Source organism: Ambystoma mexicanum, chromosome 5p (genome assembly GCF_040938575.1).
Source record: "Ambystoma mexicanum isolate Mex_15411 chromosome 5p, UKY_AmexF1_1, whole genome shotgun sequence".
Classification (NCBI taxonomy): Eukaryota; Metazoa; Chordata; class Amphibia; order Caudata; family Ambystomatidae; genus Ambystoma; species Ambystoma mexicanum.
Window position 1 is genome coordinate 741,610,490 of NC_090930.1, and position 18,622 is coordinate 741,629,111.

Genomic DNA, 18,622 nt, shown 5'->3' on the forward strand with positions numbered 1-18,622 from the left:
GTTGTGAATGAGCTTCAAAATGCGTTCACAGGTAATTGAACTGGTGATCTCCTCAGTTTATACACCTGGAACTCCTGTCAATAGCAACAGTCGGCAGCTGGGTTGCCAGACATTTCGTCGAAAAAAATTTGTCGACAGGACAATTGGTCGAAACCATTTGGTCGAAAACCAAATGGTCGAATTGCTTTGTTTTTTATTTTAAAATTTCTTTTGGGGGGGGGGGTTTGGGGGGGTCCCCCCAACCCCCTTTTTTTCTAAAAACCCCTTTTTTTCCCTAAACTACAACCTAAAAAATATATATATAAATAAATTAAAAAATCGACCATTTGGCTTTCGACCAAATTACGTCGACCAAATGTCTTTCGACGAAATGTCTTTCGACGAAATGTCCGGACAGCGGCAACTGGTCTGTGTCAGTAATGGCAATTTGATTTTGCCATTTTCACAACTCCCTAATAAATGAACAAAATGTTCCATTTGTAGGCACAGTTACATGCTATGGTATGTATACCATGCTTAATAACCACCATAGGAGGCTCAGAGCACCATCCGCATTCTTACATACAAAACATGTAAGGAAATAATCAGATCTTTTGCTCTGCAGGAGTCAGGCTTCTTTAAAGCCTGACAAAGTGGCAGAGTGCCATTGTAAACTGAGGCATGATGAAACCATGCCCAAGAACCCAGGCAGGTTAAACCCTTCCACTCATGCCCCGAATGGCCACGAACGGCCAGGTTCTATAGACATGGCAGCTGGCATGGATTATGGACACTTTTAACATAGGGTGGTTTTTCAACCTTATCTCCTCTGGGAGCAAAGCGCTGGACAGGGTTTCCTGTACGTTTTTGAGGTTCACAGGGATCTATGTGTGGATGTTTCTTGGTGTGAAAAGCATGACACCTTTTGGGGTGACACCAGGCTCTTCTGGGAGTTAATTTGCATAATCTCTACTTTCTATTTTATGTGACATGGGCTGCAGTTACATTGTTCTGTTAATAGAGGGCAACACACAGGTCATAGTTCCAAACAGGGGTGCACAGTCTGCTTGCTAGCTTACATTTACAGTTCTATTTGGGATTCACCGCCTTTTCATAAACTGAGTACTCTTCCGGAGTATTTCTAACTTATGTAGGTGTTTTGGGGGTGTTACGTGCCTTTGTATGACTGCTGCAAACCACTTGATATTAGACATTGATTGGAAACGACATAAAAAATCCTGACACATATTGTAAGCGGACATAAAATGACCTATATTAGCTAATATAAGTAAACAGACATCACTCCCCCCTCCCCACAAAAAGGGATGTATGCGTACACAAAAAATAAAAATGAAAAACAAGCAACTACTGCAGTTAAAATCTAAAAATGTAAATTCAGTTACATGATCATGACTCGGAAGGGGAAGTTAAAAAGTAAAAAAACACACGGTAGGAGAGAGGTTAGCTTTACATGCCATGAGGGAGGAAGAGGTCTTCCAAGCACTGTTGTGTATGTTGGTCAATCCCTCTGAAACGCAAAAGGGATGTGCACATAGAAATCAAAGCAGAGTCATCCAGAGAGACTATTTAATTCTTTTTTTTTCAAATTCTCAAAAGGAAGCTGCTATCAAATTGAACTATTCATCACAGCCACTGCTAGGAAATCTATGTGCATAAAATGACAATACACCCAAAGGAAAACAAAATATAGCTATAACATGTCAGATTACTAAATTCAGAGTCCAGCCTACTAACCATTAGACCATGGAACCTAAATACTTCCGCAAATGCTGAACTTCATTATGCCAAAACAGAGGCAGTCAGAAACAATATTTAATATTGCTTAATCATATGCCTCAAGAGGAAGAATTTGATCTACATGCTCTATAAAGCACAGAGATTGCTATAGCACAACGTCAATCGACAACATCGCTGTGTTTGTATGATATCAGTCAATTGGGACTATGAATCTGTAAAAATTGTAAATGTGCTCTATATTGCCATTTCTGATTCAACGCTCTCAGGTGCATCTTGCAAGGGTTCCATGGTGTAATGGTTAGCACTTAGGACTTTGAATCCAACGATCCGAGTTCAAGTCTCGGTGGGACCGTTATCTTGCTCTTACACTCCATTTTCTAATTTCTCAAATTACAATTCAACAGAGTTAATATTCAGAAGTTCAGTCGACTCTCTCTGCACGACATTACATTTAAATGCACTTTGGTGCCTGATACCAATACAGTGATGCAACTACATATCGTTAATGTACAATCCCTAAGGTCAATCAGAGTGGGCACCCAGATATCTCTCAGAAACATTTTCCACAGATGAATAATGTCCAACCTTAACTCTATGAAAAGAAAAATGTACACACTATGTGCAGTAGATTCTCTGCTCACTGGAACATGCAGAAACAACATTGATGTGAAAAGATTGGAAAAAGCCCTATTTTATTAACATTAAAAAATGTTATACAATTATTTTGGTGAATCATATTCACTTTCACAATCATTCCTATGTTTCAAGCAATTTGATGGTCTTATTAAATGTGTAAAAAATGTAATTCTTTGAGTTGACAAACTGTATGGAGAGCAAACTTTTTATAACTTACAAGAGTTATGAGTTCTAGAAAGTAGTGCATTTACTGATCAAGTGCCCTTGTTTAAATGTACTTACTTTATTTGGATCACACCTTTCTCGAAAGAAGAAATAAACTCTAAATTATCAGGAAACAATTCAACTGATTTTAGGGGCCTCCTGGGCTTTCAATGCAAATCGCTGAGATCAAAAGCCAGTTTAATAGCCATTATACCTTGGAGCTTTGGCGATATGAGAGTGGGCAGTTTCTTTGTGGCAAAAGAGAGTCATCCCCAGAAACTATTAATATTCTTTGGTCAAAGAAGACTGCCATCAAAGTGGGCTGTAAAGCAAAGCTATTGCTGTTATATCTATCTGCAAATGAAAGGCAACTCTAAAAGAGAAGCAGCCCCAAGGTCCCACCGAGACTTGAACTGGGATCGCTGGATTCAGAGTCCAGAGTGCTAACCATTACACCATGGAACCCACATATTCAGTAGCATGATGCACTTCATTCTGGAAAAACAGAGCACATCAGAGAAAATATGTAATATTCCTATATCATTAGACTCCAGAGGAAGAATTTGATCCAAATGAGACATGAAGCCAATACTTTGCGATTGCACAGCATCCAACAGCAACAGTGCTGCTTCGATATAACATCAGTAAACGGTTACTATAGGTCAGTAAAAATCTTGACTGTGCCCTATATTCTCATTGCCCTTATGAAGCTCTGCTCAACAAGGGTTCCATGGTGTAATGGTTAGCACTTTGAATCCAGCGATCCGAGTTCAAGTCTCGGTGGAACCTCTCTCTTGCTCTAACACACTTTGTCTCCTTGTTGTCTTAAATTATAGGCCAAAGATAGTAATATTCATAAGGTTAGTGGTGTAGGGTATTCATTTTCGCTCTCACTCTCTGGCATAACTTTTCATAAAAATCCACTTTTGTGCCTAGCACCTTAACCTTTATGCATTTTTTTTAAATGTATGAACAGTGAGGTCATTCTGAGTCGATGGGCAGATCTGCATCGGAAACATACATAAAAGATTTGAAATTTTCAAACTTAACTCAATGTTAAGAAACATGCTCAATCTGTGACCCAATGGATTCTCTTCTTACTTGAAGATGCAGCAACAACATTAATAATACCATTTTGGGAAAAGCAGCTCTATTGTATCGCCATTCTCTTTCAAAATTGTTAAAGGGTTAATCCTATGAAAAGCGACCACATTCAGAATCAATGATATTAATCAAGCGTCTTAACAGTCTTTACATGTTTGTAAAATGAAGGTATCAGTTTGAGATGAAAAATAGAACGAAGAACACACTTTTCTTAATTCACAAAAGGCCTGAGGTGTATAAATACTGTTTGTACCGACCAAGGGCCCATTCGTGAATGTACTTACTTTAGTTGGATCATACCTTTCTTCAAAGAAGACATCCACAATAAACGATAAGGGAAAGGTTCGACTGATGTTAAACTCTTACAGAGATTTGAATGCAAATTATTGGATTCAACCTCCAGGGTGCTACCATTACACCATGGGTCTTTCACACCACAGAAAGTGGTGGGTTTCATTGTGGCTAAAGAGCGTCATCCATGGAAAATCTTTCTTTTTTCAAATGCACCCAGGGAATAATGCTATGAAAGTGGGCGACACAGCAGCGTCATTGCTATTAAAACAAGACACTGGGAGGAAAACAAACACAGTAATTCCCAAGGTCCCACCGAGATTTGAACTCGGATCGCTGGATTCAGAGTCCAGAGTGCTAACCATTACACCATGGAACCTACATACTTAGTGACATGATGAACGTCATTGCAGCAAAAAAAGAGCCTTTTAGAGAATGTATGCAATATTCTTTTATCTTATGCCTCCAGAGGAAGAATCCTATCCAAATGAGCTGTAAAGCAAAGAGTTTGCTATTGCGCAACAACCAACTAAACAGTTCCACATTTGCATAATATCCGTGGGCTAGGAATATGAGTTTGTTAAAATGATGCATGAGATCTCGATTCTCATTTCTGTTACAACTCTGTCAGGTTGCACCAGCAAGGGGCCCATGGTGTAATGGTTAGCAAAGAACATTACTGAAGGGCCCCTCGGCCAGCCGAAAGCCAAAATGGAGAGAACGGGCATGAACTGGTTGTGAATGAGCTTCAAAATGCGTTCACAGGTAATTGAACTGGTGATCTCCTCAGTTTATACACCTGGAACTCCTGTCAATAGCAACAGTCGGCAGCTGGGTTGCCAGACATTTCGTCGAAAAAAATTTGTCGACAGGACAATTGGTCGAAACCATTTGGTCGAAAACCAAATGGTCGAATTGCTTTGTTTTTTATTTTCACATTTTTTTTGGGAGGGGGTTTGGGGGGGTCCCCCCAACCCCCTTTTTTTCTAAAAACCCCTTTTTTTCCCTAAACTACAACCTAAAAAATATATATATAAATAAATAAAAAAATCGACCATTTGGCTTTCGACCAAATTACGTCGACCAAATGTCTTTCGACCAAATGTCTTTCGACGAAATGTCCGGACAGCGGCAGCTGGTCTGTGTCAGTAATGGCAATTTGATTTTGCCATTTTCACAACTCCCTAATAAATGAACAAAATGTTCCGTTTGTAGGCACAGTTACATGCTATGGTATGTATACCATGCTTAATAACCACCATAGGAGGCTCAGAGCACCATCCGCATTCTTACGTACAAAACATGTAAGGAAATAATCAGATCTTTTGCTCTGCAGGAGTCAGGCTTCTTTAAAGCCTGACAAAGTGGCAGAGTGCCATTGTAAACTGAGGCATGATGAAACCATGCCCAAGAACCCAGGCAGGTTAAACCCTTCCACTCATGCCCCGAATGGCCACGAACGGCCAGGTTCTATAGACAGGGCAGCTGGCATGGATTATGGACACTTTTAACATAGGGTGGTTTTTCAACCTTATCTCCTCTGGGAGCAAAGCGCTGGACAGGGTTTCCTGTACGTTTTTGAGGTTCGCAGGGATCTATGTGTGGATGTTTCTTGGTGTGAAAAGCATGACACCTTTTGGGGTGACACCAGGCTCTTCTGGGAGTTAATTTGCATAATCTCTACTTTCTATTTTATGTGACATGGGCTGCAGTTACATTGTTCTGTTAATAGAGGGCAACACACAGGTCATAGTTCCAAACAGGGGTGCACAGTCTGCTTGCTAGCTTACATTTACAGTTCTATTTGGGATTCACCGCCTTTTCATAAACTGAGTACTCTTCCGGAGTATTTCTAATTTATGTAGGTGTTTTGGGGGTGTTACGTGCCTTTGTATGACTGCTGCAAACCACTTGATATTAGACATTGATTGGAAACGACATAAAAAATCCTGACACATATTGTAAGCGGACATAAAATGACCTATATTAGCTAATATAAGTAAACAGACATCACTCCCCCCTCCCCACAAAAAGGGATGTATGCGTACACAAAAAATAAAAATGAAAAACAAGCAACTACTGCAGTTAAAATCTAAAAATGTAAATTCAGTTACATGATCATGACTCGGAAGGGGAAGTTAAAAAGTAAAAAAACACACGGTAGGAGAGAGGTTAGCTTTACATGCCATGAGGGAGGAAGAGGTCTTCCAAGCACTGTTGTGTATGTTGGTCAATCCTTCTGAAACGCAAACGGGATGTGCACATAGAAATCAAAGCAGAGTCATCCAGAGAGACTATTTAATTCTTTTTTTTTCAAATTCTCAAAAGGAAGCTGCTATCAAATTGAACTATTCATCACAGCCACTGCTAGGAAATCTATGTGCATAAAATGACAATACACCCAAAGGAAAACAAAATATAGCTATAACATGTCAGATTACTAAATTCAGAGTCCAGCCTACTAACCATTAGACCATGGAACCTAAATACTTCCGCAAATGCTGAACTTCATTATGCCAAAACAGAGGCAGTCAGAAACAATATTTAATATTGCTTAATCATATGCCTCAAGAGGAAGAATTTGATCTACATGCTCTATAAAGCACAGAGATTGCTATAGCACAACGTCAATCGACAACATCGCTGTGTTTGTATGATATCAGTCAATTGGGACTATGAATCTGTAAAAATTGTAAATGTGCTCTATATTGCCATTTCTGATTCAACGCTCTCAGGTGCATCTTGCAAGGGTTCCATGGTGTAATGGTTAGCACTTTGGACTTTGAATCCAACGATCCGAGTTCAAGTCTCGGTGGGACCGTTATCTTGCTCTTACACTCCATTTTCTAATTTCTCAAATTACAATTCAACAGAGTTAATATTCAGAAGTTCAGTAGACTCTCTCTGCACGACATTACATGTAAATGCACTTTGGTGCCTGATACCAATACAGTGATGCAACTACATATCGTTAATTTACAATCCCTAAGGTCAATCAGAGTGGGCACCCAGATATCTCTCAGAAACATTTTCCACAGATGAATAATGTCCAACCTTAACTCTATGAAAAGAAAAATGTACACACTATGTGCAGTAGATTCTCTGCTCACTGGAACATGCAGAAACAACATTGATGTGAAAAGATTGGAAAAAGCCCTATTTTATTAACATTAAAAAATGTTATACAATTATTTTGGTGAATCATATTCACTTTCACAATCATTCCTATGTTTCAAGCAATTTGATGGTCTTATTAAATGTGTAAAAAATGTAATTCTTTGAGTTGACAAACTGTATGGAGAGCAAACTTTTTATAACTTACAAGAGTTATGAGTTCTAGAAAGTAGTGCATTTACTGATCAAGTGCCCTTGTTTAAATGTACTTACTTTATTTGGATCACACCTTTCTCGAAAGAAGAAATAAACTCTAAATTATCAGGAAACAATTCAACTGATTTTAGGGGCCTCCTGGGCTTTCAATGCAAATCGCTGAGATCAAAAGCCAGTTTAATAGCCATTATACCTTGGAGCTTTGGAGATATGAGAGTGGGCAGTTTCTTTGTGGCAAAAGAGAGTCATCCCCAGAAACTATTAATATTCTTTGGTCAAAGAAGACTGCCATCAAAGTGGGCTGTAAAGCAAAGCTATTGCTGTTATATATATCTGCAAATGAAAGGCAACTCTAAAAGAGAAGCAGCCCCAAGGTCCCACCGAGACTTGAACTCGGATCGCTGGATTCAGAGTCCAGAGTGCTAACCATTACACCATGGAACCCACATATTCAGTAGCATGATGCACTTCATTCTGGAAAAACAGAGCACATCAGAGAAAATATGTAATATTCCTATATCATTAGACTCCAGAGGAAGAATTTGATCCAAATGAGACATGAAGCCAATACTTTGCGATTGCACAGCATCCAACAGCAACAGTGCTGCTTCGATATAATATCAGTAAACGGTTACTATAGGTCAGTAAAAATCTTGACTGTGCCCTATATTCTCATTGCCCTTATGAAGCTCTGCTCAACAAGGGTTCCATGGTGTAATGGTTAGCACTTTGGACTTTGAATCCAGCGATCCGAGTTCAAGTCTCGGTGGAACCTCTCTCTTGCTCTAACACACTTTGTCTCCTTGTTGTCTTAAATTATAGGCCAAAGATAGTAATATTCATAAGGTTAGTGGTGTAGGGTATTCATTTTCGCTCTCACTCTCTGGCATAACTTTTCATAAAAATCCACTTTTGTGCCTAGCACCTTAACCTTTATGCATTTTTTTTAAATGTATGAACAGTGAGGTCATTCTGAGTCGATGGGCAGATCTGCATCGGAAACATACATAAAAGATTTGAAATTTTCAAACTTAACTCAATGTTAAGAAACATGCTCAATCTGTGACCCAATGGATTCTCTTTTTACTTGAAGATGCAGCAACAACATTAATAATACCATTTTGGGAAAAGCAGCTCTATTGTATCGCCATACTCTTTCAAAATTGTTAAAGGGTTAATCCTATGAAAAGCGACCACATTCAGAATCAATGATATTAATCAAGCGTCTTAACAGTCTTTACATGTTTGTAAAATGAAGGTATCAGTTTGAGATGAAAAATAGAACGAAGAACACACTTTTCTTAATTCACAAAAGGCCTGAGGTGTATAAATACTGTTTGTACCGACCAAGGGCCCATTCGTGAATGTACTTACTTTAGTTGGATCATACCTTTCTTCAAAGAAGACATCCACAATAAACGATAAGGGAAAGGTTCGACTGATGGTAAACTCTTACAGAGATTTGAATGCAAATTATTGGATTCAACCTCCAGGGTGCTACCATTACACCATGGGTCTTTCACACCACAGAAAGTGGTGGGTTTCATTGTGGCTAAAGAGCGTCATCCATGGAAAATCTTTCTTTTTTCAAATGCACCCAGGGAATAATGCTATGAAAGTGGGCGACACAGCAGCGTCATTGCTATTAAAACAAGACACTGAGAGGAAAACAAACACAGTAATTCCCAAGGTCCCACCGAGATTTGAACTCGGATCGCTGGATTCAGAGTCCAGAGTGCTAACCATTACACCATGGAACCTACATACTTAGTAACATGATGAACGTCATTGCAGCAAAAAAAGAGCCTTTTAGAGAATGTATGCAATATTCTTTTATCTTATGCCTCCAGAGGAAGAATCCTATCCAAATGAGCTGTAAAGCAAAGAGTTTTCTATTGCGCAACAAGCAACTAAACAGTTCCACATTTGCATAATATCCGTGGGCTAGGAATATGAGTTTGTTAAAATGATGCATGAGATCTCGATTCTCATTTCTGTTACAACTCTGTCAGGTTGCACCAGCAAGGGGCCCATGGTGTAATGGTTAGCAAAGAACATTACTGAAGGGCCCCTCGGCCAGCCAGAAAGCCAAAATGGAGAGAACGGGCATGAACTGGTTGTGAATGAGCTTCAAAATGCGTTCACAGGTAATTGAACTGGTGATCTCCTCAGTTTATACACCTGGAACTCCTGTCAATAGCAACAGTCGGCAGCTGGGTTGCCAGACATTTCGTCGAAAAAAATTTGTCGACAGGACAATTGGTCGAAACCATTTGGTCGAAAACCAAATGGTCGAATTGCTTTGTTTTTTATTTTCAAATTTTTTTGGGGGGGGGGGTTTGGGGGGGTCCCCCCAACCCCCTTTTTTTCTAAAAACCCCTTTTTTTCCCTAAACTACAACCTAAAAAATATATATATAAATAAATAAAAAAATCGACCATTTGGCTTTCGACCAAATTACGTCGACCAAATGTCTTTCGACGAAATGTCCGGACAGCGGCAGCTGGTCTGTGTCAGTAATGGCAATTTGATTTTGCCATTTTCACAACTCCCTAATAAATGAACAAAATGTTCCATTTGTAGGCACAGTTACATGCTATGGTATGTATACCATGCTTAATAACCACCATAGGAGGCTCAGAGCACCATCCGCATTCTTACGTACAAAACATGTAAGGAAATAATCAGATCTTTTGCTCTGCAGGAGTCAGGCTTCTTTAAAGCCTGACAAAGTGGCAGAGTGCCATTGTAAACTGAGGCATGATGAAACCATGCCCAAGAACCCAGGCAGGTTAAACCCTTCCACTCATGCCCCTAGGCCCCAGACAGGGCAGCTGGCATGGATTATGGACACTTTTAACATAGGGTGGTTTTTCAACCTTATCTCCTCTGGGAGCAAAGCGCTGGACAGGGTTTCCTGTACGTTTTTGAGGTTCGCAGGGATCTATGTGTGGATGTTTCTTGGTGTGAAAAGCATGACACCTTTTGGGGTGACACCAGGCTCTTCTGGGAGTTAATTTGCATAATCTCTACTTTCTATTTTATGTGACATGGGCTGCAGTTACATTGTTCTGTTAATAGAGGGCAACACACAGGTCATAGTTCCAAACAGGGGTGCACAGTCTGCTTGCTAGCTTACATTTACAGTTCTATTTGGGATTCACCGCCTTTTCATAAACTGAGTACTCTTCCGGAGTATTTCTAACTTATGTAGGTGTTTTGGGGGTGTTACGTGCCTTTGTATGACTGCTGCAAACCACTTGATATTAGACATTGATTGGAAACGACATAAAAAATCCTGACACATATTGTAAGCGGACATAAAATGACCTATATTAGCTAATATAAGTAAACAGACATCACTCCCCCCTCCCCACAAAAAGGGATGTATGCGTACACAAAAAATAAAAATGAAAAACAAGCAACTACTGCAGTTAAAATCTAAAAATGTAAATTCAGTTACATGATCATGACTCGGAAGGGGAAGTTAAAAAGTAAAAAAACACACGGTAGGAGAGAGGTTAGCTTTACATGCCATGAGGGAGGAAGAGGTCTTCCAAGCACTGTTGTGTATGTTGGTTAATCCCTCTGAAACGCAAAAGGGATGTGCACATAGAAATCAAAGCAGAGTCATCCAGAGAGACTATTTAATTCTTTTTTTTTCAAATTCTCAAAAGGAAGCTGCTATCAAATTGAACTATTCATCACAGCCACTGCTAGGAATTCTATGTGCATAAAATGACAATACACCCAAAGGAAAACAAAATATAGCTATAACATGTCAGATTACTAAATTCAGAGTCCAGCCTACTAACCATTAGACCATGGAACCTAAATACTTCCGCAAATGCTGAACTTCATTATGCCAAAACAGAGGCAGTCAGAAACAATATTTAATATTGCTTAATCATATGCCTCAAGAGGAAGAATTTGATCTACATGCTCTATAAAGCACAGAGATTGCTATAGCACAACGTCAATCGACAACATCGCTGTGTTTGTATGATATCAGTCAATTGGGACTATGAATCTGTAAAAATTGTAAATGTGCTCTATATTGCCATTTCTGATTCAACGCTCTCAGGTGCATCTTGCAAGGGTTCCATGGTGTAATGGTTAGCACTTTGGACTTTGAATCCAACGATCCGAGTTCAAGTCTCGGTGGGACCGTTATCTTGCTCTTACACTCCATTTTCTAATTTCTCAAATTACAATTCAACAGAGTTAATATTCAGAAGTTCAGTCGACTCTCTCTGCACGACATTACATGTAAATGCACTTTGGTGCCTGATACCAATACAGTGATGCAACTACATATCGTTAATGTACAATCCCTAAGGTCAATCAGAGTGGGCACCCAGATATCTCTCAGAAACATTTTCCACAGATGAATAATGTCCAACCTTAACTCTATGAAAAGAAAAATGTACACACTATGTGCAGTAGATTCTCTGCTCACTGGAACATGCAGAAACAACATTGATGTGAAAAGATTGGAAAAAGCCCTATTTTATTAACATTAAAAAATGTTATACAATTATTTTGGTGAATCATATTCACTTTCACAATCATTCCTATGTTTCAAGCAATTTGATGGTCTTATTAAATGTGTAAAAAATGTAAATCTTTGAGTTGACAAACTGTATGGAGAGCAAACTTTTTATAACTTACAAGAGTTATGAGTTCTAGAAAGTAGTGCATTTACTGATCAAGTGCCCTTGTTTAAATGTACTTACTTTATTTGGATCACACCTTTCTCGAAAGAAGAAATAAACTCTAAATTATCAGGAAACAATTCAACTGATTTTAGGGGCCTCCTGGGCTTTCAATGCAAATCGCTGAGATCAAAAGCCAGTTTAATAGCCATTATACCTTGGAGCTTTGGAGATATGAGAGTGGGCAGTTTCTTTGTGGCAAAAGAGAGTCATCCCCAGAAACTATTAATATTCTTTGGTCAAAGAAGACTGCCATCAAAGTGGGCTGTAAAGCAAAGCTATTGCTGTTATATATATCTGCAAATGAAAGGCAACTCTAAAAGAGAAGCAGCCCCAAGGTCCCACCGAGACTTGAACTCGGATCGCTGGATTCAGAGTCCAGAGTGCTAACCATTACACCATGGAACCCACATATTCAGTAGCATGATGCACTTCATTCTGGAAAAACAGAGCACATCAGAGAAAATATGTAATATTCCTATATCATTAGACTCCAGAGGAAGAATTTGATCCAAATGAGACATGAAGCCAATACTTTGCGATTGCACAGCATCCAACAGCAACAGTGCTGCTTCGATATAATATCAGTAAACGGTTACTATAGGTCAGTAAAAATCTTGACTGTGCCCTATATTCTCATTGCCCTTATGAAGCTCTGCTCAACAAGGGTTCCATGGTGTAATGGTTAGCACTTTGGACTTTGAATCCAGCGATCCGAGTTCAAGTCTCGGTGGAACCTCTCTCTTGCTCTAACACACTTTGTCTCCTTGTTGTCTTAAATTATAGGCCAAAGATAGTAATATTCATAAGGTTAGTGGTGTAGGGTATTCATTTTCGCTCTCACTCTCTGGCATAACTTTTCATAAAAATCCACTTTTGTGCCTAGCACCTTAACCTTTATGCATTTTTTTTAAATGTATGAACAGTGAGGTCATTCTGAGTCGATGGGCAGATCTGCATCGGAAACATACATAAAAGATTTGAAATTTTCAAACTTAACTCAATGTTAAGAAACATGCTCAATCTGTGACCCAATGGATTCTCTTTTTACTTGAAGATGCAGCAACAACATTAATAATACCATTTTGGGAAAAGCAGCTCTATTGTATCGCCATACTCTTTCAAAATTGTTAAAGGGTTAATCCTATGAAAAGCGACCACATTCAGAATCAATGATATTAATCAAGCGTCTTAACAGTCTTTACATGTTTGTAAAATGAAGGTATCAGTTTGAGATGAAAAATAGAACGAAGAACACACTTTTCTTAATTCACAAAAGGCCTGAGGTGTATAAATACTGTTTGTACCGACCAAGGGCCCATTCGTGAATGTACTTACTTTAGTTGGATCATACCTTTCTTCAAAGAAGACATCCACAATAAACGATAAGGGAAAGGTTCGACTGATGGTAAACTCTTACAGAGATTTGAATGCAAATTATTGGATTCAACCTCCAGGGTGCTACCATTACACCATGGGTCTTTCACACCACAGAAAGTGGTGGGTTTCATTGTGGCTAAAGAGCGTCATCCATGGAAAATCTTTCTTTTTTCAAATGCACCCAGGGAATAATGCTATGAAAGTGGGCGACACAGCAGCGTCATTGCTATTAAAACAAGACACTGAGAGGAAAACAAACACAGTAATTCCCAAGGTCCCACCGAGATTTGAACTCGGATCGCTGGACTCAGAGTCCAGAGTGCTAACCATTACACCATGGAACCTACATACTTAGTGACATGATGAACGTCATTGCAGCAAAAAAAGAGCCTTTTAGAGAATGTATGCAATATTCTTTTATCTTATGCCTCCAGAGGAAGAATCCTATCCAAATGAGCTGTAAAGCAAAGAGTTTGCTATTGCGCAACAACCAACTAAACAGTTCCACATTTGCATAATATCCGTGGGCTAGGAATATGAGTTTGTTAAAATGATGCATGAGATCTCGATTCTCATTTCTGTTACAACTCTGTCAGGTTGCACCAGCAAGGGGCCCATGGTGTAATGGTTAGCAAAGAACATTACTGAAGGGCCCCTCGGCCAGCCAGAAAGCCAAAATGGAGAGAACGGGCATGAACTGGTTGTGAATGAGCTTCAAAATGCGTTCACAGGTAATTGAACTGGTGATCTCCTCAGTTTATACACCTGGAACTCCTGTCAATAGCAACAGTCGGCAGCTGGGTTGCCAGACATTTCGTCGAAAAAAATTTGTCGACAGGACAATTGTTCGAAACCATTTGGTCGAAAACCAAATGGTCGAATTGCTTTGTTTTTTATTTTCAATTTTTTTTTGGGGGGGGGGTTTGGGGGGGTCCCCCCAACCCCCTTTTTTTCTAAAAACCCCTTTTTTTCCCTAAACTACAACCTAAAAAATATATATATAAATAAATTAAAAAATCGACCATTTGGCTTTCGACCAAATTACGTCGACCAAATGTCTTTCGACGAAATGTCTTTCGACGAAATGTCCGGACAGCGGCAGCTGGTCTGTGTCAGTAATGGCAATTTGATTTTGCCATTTTCACAACTCCCTAATAAATGAACAAAATGTTCCATTTGTAGGCACAGTTACATGCTATGGTATGTATACCATGCTTAATAACCACCATAGGAGGCTCAGAGCACCATCCGCATTCTTACGTACAAAACATGTAAGGAAATAATCAGATCTTTTGCTCTGCAGGAGTCAGGCTTCTTTAAAGCCTGACAAAGTGGCAGAGTGCCATTGTAAACTGAGGCATGATGAAACCATGCCCAAGAACCCAGGCAGGTTAAACCCTTCCACTCATGCCCCTAGGCCCCAGACAGGGCAGCTGGCATGGATTATGGACACTTTTAACATAGGGTGGTTTTTCAACCTTATCTCCTCTGGGAGCAAAGCGCTGGACAGGGTTTCCTGTACGTTTTTGAGGTTCGCAGGGATCTATGTGTGGATGTTTCTTGGTGTGAAAAGCATGACACCTTTTGGGGTGACACCAGGCTCTTCTGGGAGTTAATTTGCATAATCTCTACTTTCTATTTTATGTGACATGGGCTGCAGTTACATTGTTCTGTTAATAGAGGGCAACACACAGGTCATAGTTCCAAACAGGGGTGCACAGTCTGCTTGCTAGCTTACATTTACAGTTCTATTTGGGATTCACCGCCTTTTCATAAACTGAGTACTCTTCCGGAGTATTTCTAATTTATGTAGGTGTTTTGGGGGTGTTACGTGCCTTTGTATGACTGCTGCAAACCACTTGATATTAGACATTGATTGGAAACGACATAAAAAATCCTGACACATATTGTAAGCGGACATAAAATGACCTATATTAGCTAATATAAGTAAACAGACATCACTCCCCCCTCCCCACAAAAAGGGATGTATGCGTACACAAAAAATAAAAATGAAAAACAAGCAACTACTGCAGTTAAAATCTAAAAATGTAAATTCAGTTACATGATCATGACTCGGAAGGGGAAGTTAAAAAGTAAAAAAACACACGGTAGGAGAGAGGTTAGCTTTACATGCCATGAGGGAGGAAGAGGTCTTCCAAGCACTGTTGTGTATGTTGGTTAATCCCTCTGAAACGCAAAAGGGATGTGCACATAGAAATCAAAGCAGAGTCATCCAGAGAGACTATTTAATTCTTTTTTTTTCAAATTCTCAAAAGGAAGCTGCTATCAAATTGAACTATTCATCACAGCCACTGCTAGGAATTCTATGTGCATAAAATGACAATACACCCAAAGGAAAACAAAATATAGCTATAACATGTCAGATTACTAAATTCAGAGTCCAGCCTACTAACCATTAGACCATGGAACCTAAATACTTCCGCAAATGCTGAACTTCATTATGCCAAAACAGAGGCAGTCAGAAACAATATTTAATATTGCTTAATCATATGCCTCAAGAGGAAGAATTTGAACTACATGCTCTATAAAGCACAGAGATTGCTATAGCACAACGTCAATCGACAACATCGCTGTGTTTGTATGATATCAGTCAATTGGGACTATGAATCTGTAAAAATTGTAAATGTGCTCTATATTGCCATTTCTGATTCAACGCTCTCAGGTGCATCTTGCAAGGGTTCCATGGTGTAATGGTTAGCACTTTGGACTTTGAATCCAACGATCCGAGTTCAAGTCTCGGTGGGACCGTTATCTTGCTCTTACACTCCATTTTCTAATTTCTCAAATTACAATTCAACAGAGTTAATATTCAGAAGTTCAGTCGACTCTCTCTGCACGACATTACATTTAAATGCACTTTGGTGCCTGATACCAATACAGTGATGCAACTACATATCGTTAATGTACAATCCCTAAGGTCAATCAGAGTGGGCACCCAGATATCTCTCAGAAACATTTTCCACAGATGAATAATGTCCAACCTTAACTCTATGAAAAGAAAAATGTACACACTATGTGCAGTAGATTCTCTGCTCACTGGAACATGCAGAAACAACATTGATGTGAAAAGATTGGAAAAGGCCCTATTTTATTAACATTAAAAAATGTTATACAATTATTTTGGTGAATCATATTCACTTTCACAATCATTCCTATGTTTCAAGCAATTTGATGGTCTTATTAAATGTGTAAAAAATGTAATTCTTTGAGTTGACAAACTGTATGGAGAGCAAACTTTTTATAACTTACAAGAGTTATGAGTTCTAGAAAGTAGTGCATTTACTGATCAAGTGCCCTTGTTTAAATGTACTTACTTTATTTGGATCACACCTTTCTCGAAAGAAGAAATAAACTCTAAATTATCAGGAAACAATTCAACTGATTTTAGGGGCCTCCTGGGCTTTCAATGCAAATCGCTGAGATCAAAAGCCAGTTTAATAGCCATTATACCTTGGAGCTTTGGAGATATGAGAGTGGGCAGTTTCTTTGTGGCAAAAGAGAGTCATCCCCAGAAACTATTAATATTCTTTGGTCAAAGAAGACTGCCATCAAAGTGGGCTGTAAAGCAAAGCTATTGCTGTTATATCTATCTGCAAATGAAAGGCAACTCTAAAAGAGAAGCAGCCCCAAGGTCCCACCGAGACTTGAACTCGGATCGCTGGATTCAGAGTCCAGAGTGCTAACCATTACACCATGGAACCCACATATTCAGTAGCATGATGCACTTCATTCTGGAAAAACAGAGCACATCAGAGAAAATATGTAATATTCCTATATCATTAGACTCCAGAGGAAGAATTTGATCCAAATGAGACATGAAGCCAATACTTTGCGATTGCACAGCATCCAACAGCAACAGTGCTGCTTCGATATAATATCAGTAAACGGTTACTATAGGTCAGTAAAAATCTTGACTGTGCCCTATATTCTCATTGCCCTTATGAAGCTCTGCTCAACAAGGGTTCCATGGTGTAATGGTTAGCACTTTGGACTTTGAATCCAGCGATCTGAGTTCAAGTCTCGGTGGAACCTCTCTCTTGCTCTAACACACTTTGTCTCCTTGTTGTCTTAAATTATAGGCCAAAGATAGTAATATTCATAAGGTTAGTGGTGTAGGGTATTCATTTTCGCTCTCACTCTCTGGCATAACTTTTCATAAAAATCCACTTTTGTGCCTAGCACCTTAACCGTTATGCATTTTTTTTAAATGTATGAACAGTGAGGTCATTCTGAGTCGATGGGCAGATCTGCATCGGAAACATACATAAAAGATTTGAAATTTTCAAACTTAACTCAATGTTAAGAAACATGCTCAATCTGTGACCCAATGGATTCTCTTTTTACTTGAAGATGCAGCAACAACATTAATAATACCATTTTGGGAAAAGCAGCTCTATTGTATCGCCATTCTCTTTCAAAATTGTTAAAGGGTTAATCCTATGAAAAGCGACCACATTCAGAATCAATGATATTAATCAAGCGTCTTAACAGTCTTTACATGTTTGTAAAATGAAGGTATCAGTTTGAGATGAAAAATAGAACGAAGAACACACTTTTCTTAATTCACAAAAGGCCTGAGGTGTATAAATACTGTTTGTACCGACCAAGGGCCCATTCGTGAATGTACTTACTTTAGTTGGATCATACCTTTCTTCAAAGAAGACATCCACAATAAACGATAAGGGAAAGGTTCGACTGATGGTAAACTCTTACAGAGATTTGAATGCAAATTATTGGATTCAACCTCCAGGGTGCTACCATTACACCATGGGTCTTTCACACCACAGAAAGTGGTGGGTTTCATTGTGGCTAAAGAGCGTCATCCATGGAAAATCTTTCTTTTTTCAAATGCACCCAGGGAATAATGCTATGAAAGTGGGCGACACAGCAGCGTCATTGCTATTAAAACAAGACACTGAGAGGAAAACAAACACAGTAATTCCCAAGGTCCCACCGAGATTTGAACTCGGATCGCTGGATTCAGAGTCCAGAGTGCTAACCATTACACCATGGAACCTACATACTTAGTGACATGATGAACGTCATTGCAGCAAAAAAAGAGCCTTTTAGAGAATGTATGCAATATTCTTTTATCTTATGCCTCCAGAGGAAGAATCCTATCCAAATGAGCTGTAAAGCAAAGAGTTTGCTATTGCGCAACAACCAACTAAACAGTTCCACATTTGCATAATATCCGTGGGCTA

General features: G+C 39.2%; 15 non-coding genes across 15 annotated transcripts; 7 read left to right on the forward strand and 8 right to left on the reverse strand.

The window, feature by feature from the left end:
- The first annotated feature begins 2,017 nt into the window (after positions 1-2,017).
- TRNAQ-UUG (transfer RNA glutamine (anticodon UUG)) lies at positions 2,018-2,089 on the forward strand. Its single transcript has one exon. It is a non-coding gene; the product is annotated as a tRNA-Gln (tRNA).
- Positions 2,090-2,970: 881 nt separating this feature from the next.
- On the reverse strand, positions 2,971-3,042 carry TRNAQ-CUG (transfer RNA glutamine (anticodon CUG)). Its single transcript has one exon. It is a non-coding gene; the product is annotated as a tRNA-Gln (tRNA).
- A 1,237-nt stretch (positions 3,043-4,279) lies between these two features.
- Positions 4,280-4,351, reverse strand: TRNAQ-CUG (transfer RNA glutamine (anticodon CUG)). The gene has a single exon. It is a non-coding gene; the product is annotated as a tRNA-Gln (tRNA).
- Positions 4,352-6,721: 2,370 nt separating this feature from the next.
- Positions 6,722-6,793, forward strand: TRNAQ-UUG (transfer RNA glutamine (anticodon UUG)). Its single transcript has one exon. It is a non-coding gene; the product is annotated as a tRNA-Gln (tRNA).
- An 881-nt stretch (positions 6,794-7,674) lies between these two features.
- TRNAQ-CUG (transfer RNA glutamine (anticodon CUG)) lies at positions 7,675-7,746 on the reverse strand. Its single transcript has one exon. It is a non-coding gene; the product is annotated as a tRNA-Gln (tRNA).
- A 259-nt stretch (positions 7,747-8,005) lies between these two features.
- Positions 8,006-8,077, forward strand: TRNAQ-UUG (transfer RNA glutamine (anticodon UUG)). Its single transcript has one exon. It is a non-coding gene; the product is annotated as a tRNA-Gln (tRNA).
- Positions 8,078-8,990: 913 nt separating this feature from the next.
- On the reverse strand, positions 8,991-9,062 carry TRNAQ-CUG (transfer RNA glutamine (anticodon CUG)). Its single transcript has one exon. It is a non-coding gene; the product is annotated as a tRNA-Gln (tRNA).
- A 2,338-nt stretch (positions 9,063-11,400) lies between these two features.
- TRNAQ-UUG (transfer RNA glutamine (anticodon UUG)) lies at positions 11,401-11,472 on the forward strand. Its single transcript has one exon. It is a non-coding gene; the product is annotated as a tRNA-Gln (tRNA).
- An 881-nt stretch (positions 11,473-12,353) lies between these two features.
- Positions 12,354-12,425, reverse strand: TRNAQ-CUG (transfer RNA glutamine (anticodon CUG)). Its single transcript has one exon. It is a non-coding gene; the product is annotated as a tRNA-Gln (tRNA).
- A 259-nt stretch (positions 12,426-12,684) lies between these two features.
- Positions 12,685-12,756, forward strand: TRNAQ-UUG (transfer RNA glutamine (anticodon UUG)). The gene has a single exon. It is a non-coding gene; the product is annotated as a tRNA-Gln (tRNA).
- A 913-nt stretch (positions 12,757-13,669) lies between these two features.
- On the reverse strand, positions 13,670-13,741 carry TRNAQ-CUG (transfer RNA glutamine (anticodon CUG)). Its single transcript has one exon. It is a non-coding gene; the product is annotated as a tRNA-Gln (tRNA).
- A 2,353-nt stretch (positions 13,742-16,094) lies between these two features.
- On the forward strand, positions 16,095-16,166 carry TRNAQ-UUG (transfer RNA glutamine (anticodon UUG)). Its single transcript has one exon. It is a non-coding gene; the product is annotated as a tRNA-Gln (tRNA).
- Positions 16,167-17,047: 881 nt separating this feature from the next.
- TRNAQ-CUG (transfer RNA glutamine (anticodon CUG)) lies at positions 17,048-17,119 on the reverse strand. The gene has a single exon. It is a non-coding gene; the product is annotated as a tRNA-Gln (tRNA).
- Positions 17,120-17,378: 259 nt separating this feature from the next.
- TRNAQ-UUG (transfer RNA glutamine (anticodon UUG)) lies at positions 17,379-17,450 on the forward strand. Its single transcript has one exon. It is a non-coding gene; the product is annotated as a tRNA-Gln (tRNA).
- A 913-nt stretch (positions 17,451-18,363) lies between these two features.
- On the reverse strand, positions 18,364-18,435 carry TRNAQ-CUG (transfer RNA glutamine (anticodon CUG)). The gene has a single exon. It is a non-coding gene; the product is annotated as a tRNA-Gln (tRNA).
- Between the last annotated feature and the right edge of the window lie 187 nt (positions 18,436-18,622).